The sequence below is a fragment of the Pseudophryne corroboree genome, chromosome 2 (genome assembly GCF_028390025.1).
Source record: "Pseudophryne corroboree isolate aPseCor3 chromosome 2, aPseCor3.hap2, whole genome shotgun sequence".
In the NCBI taxonomy this organism is placed as follows: Eukaryota; Metazoa; Chordata; class Amphibia; order Anura; family Myobatrachidae; genus Pseudophryne; species Pseudophryne corroboree.
In genome coordinates, this window is record NC_086445.1 from 433,514,820 (window position 1) to 433,526,245 (window position 11,426).

The 11,426-nt window shown below is 46.0% G+C and overlaps 1 pseudogene; it reads right to left on the reverse strand.

The window, feature by feature from the left end:
* Positions 1-4,294: 4,294 nt before the first annotated feature.
* LOC135051988 (5S ribosomal RNA) lies at positions 4,295-4,413 on the reverse strand (annotated as a pseudogene).
* Positions 4,414-11,426: the final 7,013 nt, after the last annotated feature.

Genomic DNA, 11,426 nt, shown 5'->3' on the forward strand with positions numbered 1-11,426 from the left:
TTTTTGCACTGCAATTTAGATTTCAGTTTGAACACACCCCACCCAAAGCTAACTCTTACTGCACATGTTATATCTGCCCACCGCAGTGCAGTGCACATGGTTTTGCCCGTTAGAGATTTTGCTTTTGGATCCATGCTGAATCAGGCCCTTAGAGAGAAACTGAGGTATGTATTGTCTCGCTGTAACATCAGGAAGTGGAGCAACAAAGAAAAAAACAGATGCTTAACACTTGGCACGTCCTTGAAGAAAAAACTGCAAATATTGTTTACAAATACATTTTTTGATCAATGTGTACAATACAAAATATACATCACAATATTAGGCAATAACCAGCTAACGCTAACTAGTAGCCTCGCTTCTACTGAGCATGAGCTAGGTCCTGATGTCTGTGAACTGCATAATACAGGTGCAGGGACCCGGGCCGGCGGCAGGGACCAGGCAATGGGGGCAAGGCGGTGATGACCCAGCAGCATGGCCAGCGGCAGCACTCCTCCTCCACCCAGGTAGGAGTTGCCACTGACTATAAGTCCTATTATGCTACGCAGGGCCGGTGCTAGAGTGTTCGGCGCCCCCCTGCAAACTATAAATTTGCGCCCTCCCATATTTTACAAAGGGACATCGCGTGTCAAAAAAGGGGTGTGGTCTCACAAGGAAGGGGCATGGCCACACAATAGTACCCCCATTTCAAATTACGCCACATAGTAGCACAATCTTATTCACATTACCCAGTGCATAGTAGTGCTGTTTATACACATAATGTCCCCAGTAGTGGTGCCACTTATACACATAATGTCCCCAGTAGTGGCACCACTTATTCACATTATGTCCCCAGTAGTGGCACCTCTTATACACATAATTCCCCCTGTAGATAGAGCCACTTATACACATAATGTCCCCAGTAGTGGCACTGCTTATACACATTATGCCCTCTGTAGTGACACCACTTATACACATAATGTCCCCAGTAGTAGTGCCGGTTACATATAATGCCTACAGATTTGCCACTTATACAAATTATGCTCCCACACACACACACATACATACACACAGATACACACACATACACATACTGTTGATACACACATACATACATACAGGGCCGGCAACAGAAATCCCGGGGCCCTGTACACGAATATCTATGGGGGGGCCCCACTTAGAGAAGCGCAGTAATACTCCTGGAGAAAGTGGAGAGAAGCCAGACATATAGGCTGACATACATACAGAGACTGGCACACACAGAGAGCCTGGCGCACAGCAAGAGACAGAGCCTGGCGCACAGTGAGACACAGAGACTGGCGCACACAGACTGGTGCGCACACAGACTGGTGCACACAGAGAGACAGAGACTGGCACACAGCGAGACACAGAGACTGGCGCACACAGAGAGACAGAGACTGGCGCACACAGCGAGAGACAGAGACTGGCGCATGCAGCAAGAGACAGCACACAACGAGAGACAGAGACTGGTGCACACAGCGAGACTGGCTCACACAGAGACAGCCTGGTGCATATAAGAGTGGCACACATATAGATACAGACTGGTGCACAAATAGAGACAGAAACTGGTGCACATAGAGACAGACTGGCACACAGAGACAGACTGACACACACATAGAGACAGACTGACACACACAGAGAGACAGAGACTGGAGCACACAGAGAGGAAGAGACTGGCGCACACAGCGAGACAGAGACTGGCGCACACAGTGAGACAGAGACTGGCGCACACAGCGATAGACAGACTGGCACTTATAAGATTGGCACACATACAGAGACAGACTGGCACACACATAGAGACAGACTGACACACACACACACACACACACACACACACACAGAGAGAGACAGAGACTGGCACACACAGAGAGGCAGAGACCGGCGCACACAGCGAGACAGAGACTGGCGCACACAGCGAGACAGAGACTGGCGCACACAGCGAGAGATAGAGATTGGCGCACACCATGAGAGACAGAGACTGGCACTTATAAGATTGGCACACATATAGAGACAGACTGACAGACACAGAGACAGACACAGAGAGACAGAGACCTGCGCACACAGAGAGACAGAGACTGGTGCACACAGAAAGACATAGACTGGCACACACATAGAGACAGATACTGGCACACACATAGAAACAGAGACTGGCACATAGAGACAGAGTGGCACACACAGACAGATGAGTAAGGGGTCCCATTCATCTACAATACAGAGAAATGCAAAACATTTTACTGTTACCCTAACTTGAGCTACCAGTCTTCTTTTCACTCCTCTGCTGTGCCACACTGCCAGCCAGGGAGGGTGTCTGTAGGGAGTAAATGGTGATGGGGCTGCTGCAACTGCCTCATAGACGTCCTGGCTGCTCCTCTTCTTAGGTGGCGGGCCGCAGCGGCATGGACAGACAAAGAGGGTCTGGCGCTGCATATTGACATCCCAATGTCATTAATATGCTCAATGGCTAGGACCAAATCACGTGATGCTGGTAACGGGAGGGGAGGAGGGGGATATGGTGCGGCCATATCGGTGGTAAATTTGTTATGCGCTGAGGCAATATTTTTCCGCTGCTGAACTTCGGTGGCCCCTCTGAATCTAGGAACCCGGTATGAATGTACCCTTTGACCCCCCGTCGCCGGGCCTGCATACATACACATACATCTTGGCTGATGGAGGCATTACTTGCTATCAGGCATACGCAGCATGCCTGGGCACAAGGAGGTGCGCCTAGTCGAAGGGAGGTGCACAGAGAGTTTGGCATTACCTTTGAGTGTAATACCTAAGATCATCCACCAGATGTCGCTTTTTAAAATCACCAATGCGCATACGTGTGGTCTCCATTAAAATATAATACTGAACTACAGCGTAAGAACTACTTTACTGGTGCGTCTCATTGCGCTACATTATGCTACAGTATGTCATACAGTATATAATAGTATATACAGTACAGATGCAAATAGTACAGCATATACAGATGCAAACGAATGTGTTACAGATACAGTACGGCCTATTGATGTTAGGGATATGTGAGCGTCCAAATCCCGTCGTATTAAGTATAATGGGGAGAGATAAAAGCTCCTCCCTAAGTTTCTGGATGCCAAATCACTGTGTGTATAGTTTATACAGACGCAAATGAATGTGTTAAAACACTTGTGTATGCAGATGCAACTAATGTGTAAAAGGAATAATGTAGCTCATTGACTTTACAGTATGTACAGTGCACTAAATGAGCGTCCGAGTCCCCTAATGGCATAAACGAACACTAATGGGAAGGAATCGCTCTTTGCAGTACTTTTACACATGAACTTGTGAATCTTCCATGCAGTGTCGTGGTCTAGCGATGAAGGCTCCCACCTGCCATGCTGAGAGTCCCGGGTTTAATTCCCAAAGTGCCAATCTTTTTTTTGTGTGTGTTCCCGTGACATTCACTTTATTATTATTTTTTTCTGTGTAATCCATTGTAAAACATTCAATGGAAGGGTGCACACAGGTTTCACACAAATTGGGGTAAATCTGCAGGAGCGACTCATTTGCTATCTAAAATACACAGCGGTAATGAGCACCTGTAGACATACCAGTAAATATAAATTAGTGTATTCTCACGCAACTAACTGTTCGAGCAACACAGTACTGTAGATCGTTGGCGTTAGAGAATCTGTGTTGTGAGAATCTGTGTTGTACTTAATGAGAGGAGATCACTGCTACTGTACCAGTTACACATCTACAGTATCAACGCGACTGCAGTTCTCTATTTGATTTTCATACACAGTATACTGTTGCACATGTCTTGTAACCTGACCTGTCTACTGCATGAACTGTTGTATATGCACAAGGAGAGAAAGTATGACTCTTGTTTGGGCGCACTCTTATCTCAAAATCAAATATTAGTTGTTGGGTAATGTGCCCAACCTAGGTAAGGTAGTCTTTTATTCTTGCTCTCTAGGATACATAGAAATTCATCCAGACATGTACACCATAGATAATAGTGAGTAAATCCTTTGGATTATGGCTACTTCAAATTTGTGGGATGTTCAGATCTTAATTATGCCTGGATAACCGCATATAGGAAGATAGCCACATAATAGGCTACTTCCGTCTGCTAAAGATCAGTACAAACTGTGTTTGTATTAATGAGCCCTGGTTGGGTTAGATATATCGGTGGAAAAACCCACACATGGATAAACAGTTATATTTGTCGGCCAATATCATAAAGAGGTCATAGCGAATAGAGGTTCAAGTAGTAGGAATGAGTGTAAGTGGTGATACTGCTGTTGGTATTGAGTCTATAGGGAAGATAGTCTTCCTACTTCACTGGGTATTCCCTAGAAGACGCCCATCTAGGTACTGACCCAGCCCACCTCCGTTTAGCTTCCAAGATCGGACGAGATTGGGCGTGAACGCAGGGGTATGGTCGTAGGAAGGTTGGACCCTACAGTACCAATGAGAGTGCACCGAAATGGAGGGATGGAGACCTCCGAAGAGGTGATTGGGACTGGGTGAGGAGGGAGGATAGCAGCTGTTTGGATAGGTGTGAATCTGCTGTCCACGTTAGACTGAAGAGACGTGTCCCCTGGGGGGGCACGCTCCCCAGAATCGTGGATGAGAGTTCACAGAAGGAAGCCAAGTTAAGTAAATGTGAGGGCGCAGAGTAAGAAGATATCTGCCGGGTAATAACAATAGTAAGTACACCTCTTGGATTGTATTCAATGAATCTCTGATATATTTGAGTATCACTTATGGTAGTGGTCGAGAGTTACACGTATGGTACATACAGTTTGCAATTTTCCTTCGGCAGATTATGCGCGAGACAAGGACCTTGCAAATCCCCAATTTGAACGTCAAACAAGTGAGTACCTACAAAGGATATATTGGTAATCAACCTCGCTGGAAATGTCAGCTAAATTGGTTGCATGATTTTTATGGAAGATACAAAGACATGCATTCAAAGGTACAGAATTGTACTGCTATGGTATACAATCTAGTATAATAGGGCTATACATATCCCCCATTCAAACGTCCAACCGGTAAGTGCCCACAAGGGGTATATAGGTGGTCAACCTCGCTGAAAAAATATCAGCAGAATTGATTGCATGAATTTTGCTAAAGCATAAATTCTTAATCAATAAGATATCAAAAAATCAGTTGGAAAAAACAGCAAAATTTGTTACTGAATTATTTGAGGATTACCGCAATAAACTGCTAAGGTGTAAGACCTGAAAAAAGGGATCAAAATATTATCCAATAAGTTTGTCATTGACATGTCTGGATGAATTTCTATGTATCCTAGAGAGCAAGAATAAAAGACTACCTTACCTAGGTTGGGCACATTACCCAACAACTAATATTTGATTTTGAGATAAGAGTGCGCCCAAACAAGAGTCATACTTTCTCTCCTTGTGCATATACAACTGTTTTCTTTGACTCTGGGCGCACCGCCATACGGACAAATAGGAATTTCCATACATATTGTCCACTTCTGGCTATTGTTGGATTAATCACGTAGTTAGAATCTAGGTCGGTGCAGGATCAAAAACCCTTCTTTTCTATACTGCATGAACTGTGCAGGCTCCCAGGGGGGAAGGGCGATGGGGGTAGGGGGAGGCAGTGGAAAATACCGTGCCTTTGAAATACAGTATGAGCGTCCAAGTCCCCTAAAGCATAAAACAACAGAAATGAGAAGGAATCGCTCTTTGCAGTACTTTTACACATGAACTTGTTAATCTCCCATGCAGTGTCGTGGGCTAGCGATGAAGGCTCCCACCTGCCATGCTGAGGGTCCCGTTTTCGATTCCCAAAGTGACAATCTTTTTTTTGTGTGTGTGTTCCCGTGACATTCACTTTATTATTATTTTTTTCTGTATATTCCATTGTAAAACATTCAATGGAAGGGTGCACACAGGTTTCACACAAATCGGGGTAAATCTGCAGGAGCGACTCATTCGCTATCTAAAATACACAGCGGTAATGAGCACCTGTAGACATACCAGTAAATATAAATTAGTGTATTCTGACGCAGCTAACTGTTCGAGCAATACAGTACTGTAGATCATCGTCGTTAGAGAATCTGTGTTGTACCTTACAAGCTGTTCGTGCTAATTAGTACACTAATAGAACATACTGTACAGAGATACTAAGGACGGTTATTTGGCATCCAGGAACTTAAGGAGGAGCTTTTATCTTTCTCCATTGTAATCTTTCTAAGTATAATGGAGAGAGATAAAAGCTCCCCCTAAGTTCCTGGCTGCCAAATCACCATCCTTAGTATCTCTGTACAAAGCAGGGAGAGCGCTTCTCCAACCCTGGCACTTACCTGCTTTGCATCTCTTTGCTGAACGGGTAGCTCCGGGCCTGATGCTACGGTATGTAAGTATTACTGTATATGGAGGTGCGGGTGTGCAGTGCACTTGCCTTTTAATAGGAATGGAGCCCAGGGAACGTACCTTCTTGGTGGAACTCCAGAGGGATGAATGTGTGTAAGTGGATGTGTTAACTGCTTACCTTTGCTCACTGCCGGCAAAGCTCTTGTCTATGGGCCGGTGCTGGATCCCATCTGTATGTGCCCGGAGGTCCCCCGCCAGATTGGTCCTGTGTCCCGCCTCGTTCGGTGACTCCACTCAAATTGCTGTCGAGCTGTCCCTCTCTTGTGGTTACATGAAGACATACATACGAGGGCCTGAAAGGGACATGGTGATACATACTGGGACCAGGGGAGGGATATGGTAACAAACATACTGGGGTGGCAGACAGTGACATTCACACTGGGGTCTGGGAAATGGGGAATGGTGACATACCTACTGGGGCCTAATGGGCATGGTTACATACACACAGTGGCCTGGGAAAAGGGAAAACATGGTTACATACCAGAGATGAGCGGGTTCGGTTCCCTGAGAACTGAACCCTACGGACTTCACTACCCAAGCCCGGATACGAGCCAGGCTCGGGTTTTCCCGCCAGACTCAGAAACCAGAATCAGGCAAAACGTCATCATCTCACTGTCAGATTCTCGCGGGTTTTGGATTCATATAAGGAGCCGCGCGTCACCGCCATTTTCACGCCAGAATTGGACAGTGTAGCGAGAGGACGTGTCTCCGTCCTCAGTGTCTGTGCGGGAGGAAAAGTGGGGTGGCAATTCCAGTGCTGTCTTGTGCTGACCAGTCCAGTGTAGTGTCTTATGCTGCATCAGTCCAGTCACAGTGGTGGTGTCCTCTACTGCCATATGTCCAGTGTAGCTGTATAAGTCCAGTGCAGTGGTGCTGTGTTGTCCTGGATCAGTACAGTGGTAGTGTCTTGTGCTGCATCAGTCCAGTCACAGTGGTGGTGTCCAGTGATACTGCCATATATATGTCCAGTGGTACTGCCGTATAAATCCAGTCCAGTGATACTGCCATATATGTCCAGTGGTACTGCCGCATAAATCCAGTCATGGGGTACTGCCGTATAAATCCAGTCCAGTGATACTGCCGTATAAGTCCAGTGGTATGCCGTATAAGTCCATTGGTACTGCCATATAATTCCAGTGATACTGCCGTATATGTCCAGTGGTACTGCCGTATAAATCCAGTGGAACTGTTGTATAAATCCAGTGGTACTGTTGTATAAATACAGTCCAGTGATACTGCAGTATAAATCCAGTGGTACTGCCGTATTAGTCCAGTGATACTGCCGTATAAGTCCAGTCCAGTGATACTGCCGTATAAATTCAGGGATACTGCCGTATATGTCCAGTGGTACTGCCGTATAAATCCAGTCCAGTGGTACTGCCGTATAAATCCAGTCCAGTGATACTGCCGTATAAGTCCAGTGGTATGCCGTATAATTCCATTGGTACTGCCATATAATTCCAGTGATACTGCCATATATGTCCAGTGGTACTGCCGTATAAATCCAGTGGTACTGTTGTATAAATCCAGTCCAGTGATACTGCAGTATAAATCCAGTGATACTGCCATATAAGTCCAGTCCAGTGGTGCTGCCATATAAGTTCAGTGGTGCTGTCCTGTGCTGTATATTATTTACTCCAAGTAAAGGGGTTATTAATATTTAATCCAAAATTTTTACAGGGTTTGCCCTGTGTGGTGTAGAGGTATGCTCTCCTGTACTGCATTTTGTTATATAACTCCAGAAAAATAATGGAGAACAAAAATTGGAAGGATAAAATAGGGAAAGATCAAGAACCACTTCCTCCTACTGCTGCTGCTGCTGTTGTTGTTACTGCTCGGAGTCGATCGTTATCCCAGAGGGGAAGTCGGAAGACCACTTGTACTACTTAAACTAAGCAAATGACTGTCCAACAGTCCTTTGCGAGGAAGATGAAGTATGACAGCAGATAACTGAGCTGATAACTGAAGCCTTGACAGCTATGTTGGTGTAAGACGTGCATCCGGTATCCGCCATTAGTGCAGTGGGACTGCAGTGCCACTCCTAGATGGGCCAGGTGTTTGTGCAGCACACTTGTGTCACTTAGCTTAGTCATACAGCTTCCTCATTGCACTTCTTTTACTTCTTTGCATGATGTGCTGTTTGGGGACTAGTTTATTTTTCTGCCATCCTGTCTGCAACTGCAGTGCCACTCCTAGATGGGCCAATTGTTTGTGTTGCTTAATTTTGTCATACAGCTACCTCACTGCTGTTTGGAGACTAGTTTTTTAAGTGCCATCCTGTCTGCCACTGCAGTGCCACTCCTAGATGGGCCAGGTGTTTGTGCCGCACACTTGTGTCACTTATCGTAGTCATACAGCTACCTCATGCAACTTTTAGGCCTAAAAACAATATTGTCAGGTGTGAGTTGTTCAGAATAGACTGGAAATGAGTGGAAATGAATGTTATTGAGGTTAATAATACCGTAGAATCAAAATTTCCCCCACATTCTGTGATTTTAGCAATTTTTATGTTTTGTTTTGTTTTTTTGCAAAAATCATCCAGATCCAAAACCAAAACCAGAAAGCGCAGTTTTGGCAAAACCTATCCAGATCCAAAACACAAAACATGAAAAGTGCCCGCTGCACATCTCTATTACATGCGCAATGGGGCTTCGGACGGTACAAGAAGGCACGCACACAATTTAGCTGGGGGGGGGGGGCATGGTTACATACACACTGGGTCCTGGGCCAGGGCAAGAGGAGATACACACACTGTAGCTTAGGGGATAGACATGCTTACATACACACTGGGGAATGGGACAGTACAAGAAGACACACACACATACTTTAGGTTATGGGGTGAGGGGATATGGTTGCATACACATTTGACCTGGGAAAGTGCAAGAGGGGACAATTAAGCTATAGCTTGTTGAGGGGGGTGGTGGCTGCATACATATTAGGGCCTGGGACAGTACAAGAGGAGACACACACACTTTAGGTTGTGGGGTGGGGGGGACATGGTTGGATACAGTACATATTAATTAGGGCCTGGGACAGTACAAAAGTGGACACACACTTTAGGTTGTGGGGTGTGGGGGGGCATCGTTGCTTACACATTGGGCCTGGGACAGTGCAAGAGGGGACACACACTGTAGCTTGTGGGGGGGGGGCACATAGCTGCATACATATTAGGGCCTGGGGCAGTACACAAGGGGACACACGCTGCTGGGGCAGAGCAGGATTGCTCATACTGAAATTGATCTCTGTGTAAGAGCTCAGTACAGGGCACACACCTTGTCATACAAACAGCCGCCGCTGCCAGATACTGGAATATTTGCGCTTCTATTAGCACCTTTCCGTTGGATCACTGCTTGCACTGCAGTGTGAGGAGAAAGAGGAGGGACGGCAACTGTTGGGGCCTGCCCCGTCAGAGCCCTCTCCACCCACACCACGCCCCCACATCCCTGCACGCTGATCACCATGGATGGTTCTGCATAGTGCTGCCGCTGTGCTGTCTCTCCCCTCATCTACACGCGCGCCCTCTCCCGTTCGTGCACTGGACACAGACGGACATCAAGTATATATAATTAAATAAACACTTGGCCTCTATTGAAGTATTTTACTAGCTGTACTAGGTGAGAGCAGATCCGACCTTTGCCTTGGGATGCCCTTTGGCATTCCAGATGCGCTAGGCAATTGCCTATAATGCCTATGGCTAAGGCCGGCTCTGATCACGACAATGCACCCGCTCACACAGCACTGTCTGTGAGAGAATTTTTAGCTCATAAACAAATAACTGTTTTGGAAGAGATAAACTACCAGCCAATCAGCTCCTAACTGCCATGTTACAGGCTGCCATATTACAGGTTGACAAATGATGTCTAGGAACTGATTGGCTGGTACTTTATCTCTATCCACCTTATACAGTAACTCTTTAAGGCTTAGTGCATCTGGCCAGGGTCAGACTGGCCCATGGGGGTACAGGGTAAGCTAAATTCAAATCTCGGCAGTGATGAGGGCATTCGTATTTTTTTGGAAGGCAAAGAAAAAAAATATGAATGAATACACCATCGGTCAAATGTTATTTTATACAACTCGTTAATTTACGAAAAATTCGAATTCACAAACACTGCCGGCAATAGCCAAACACTGCCGTGAAAAAATACAAATCGTAAAAAAAAGCAGTTTTAAAATAGACCTGCTTTTTTTTATCGTGTTCTGATAGGCATGCACAGATCAGTGAGATCCGTGCATGTTTATCAGTGGGAAGGGGTGTGAAATAGTTAAAAATCAGGAAAAAAAATTGCTTGGGGTCCCCCCTCCTAAGCATAACCAGCCTCGGGCTCTTTGAGCTGGTCCTGGTTGTAAAAATACGGGGGGAAAATTGACTGGGGTTCCCCCATATTTTAACAACCAGCACCGGGCTCTGCACCTGGTCCTGGTGCAAAAAATACGGGGGACAAAACACGTAGGGGTCCCCCGTATTTTTAACACCAGCACCGGGCTCCACTAGTCAGTGAGATAATGCCACAGCCGGGGGACACTTTTATATTGGTCCCTGTGGCCCTGGCATTAAATCACCAACTAGTCACCCCTGGCTGGGCTACCCTGGAGGACTTGGGACACCTTAAATCAAGGGGTCCCCCCCTCCAGCCACCCAAGGGCCAGGAGTGAAGCCCAAGGCTGTCCCTCCCATCCAAGGGCGGCGGATGGGGGGCTGATAGCCTTTTGTGTAAAAATAAGAATATTGTTTTTTGTAGCAGTACTACAAGTCCCAGCAAGCCTCCCCACAAGCTGGTACTTGGAGAACCACAAGTACCAGCATGTGGGAAGAAAATGGGCCCGCTGGCACCTGTGGTTCTACTACAAAAAAAATACCCAAATAAAAACAAAACACACACACCGTGACAGTATAACTTTATTACATACTGTATATGCACACTTACATTCATACATACTTACCTATGTTGACACGAAGAGTTGGTCCCCTTCTCCACGTAGAATCCACGGGGTACCTGTAAATAAAATTATACTCACAACAATCCTGTGTAGATCGGTCCTCTTCTATTTGTA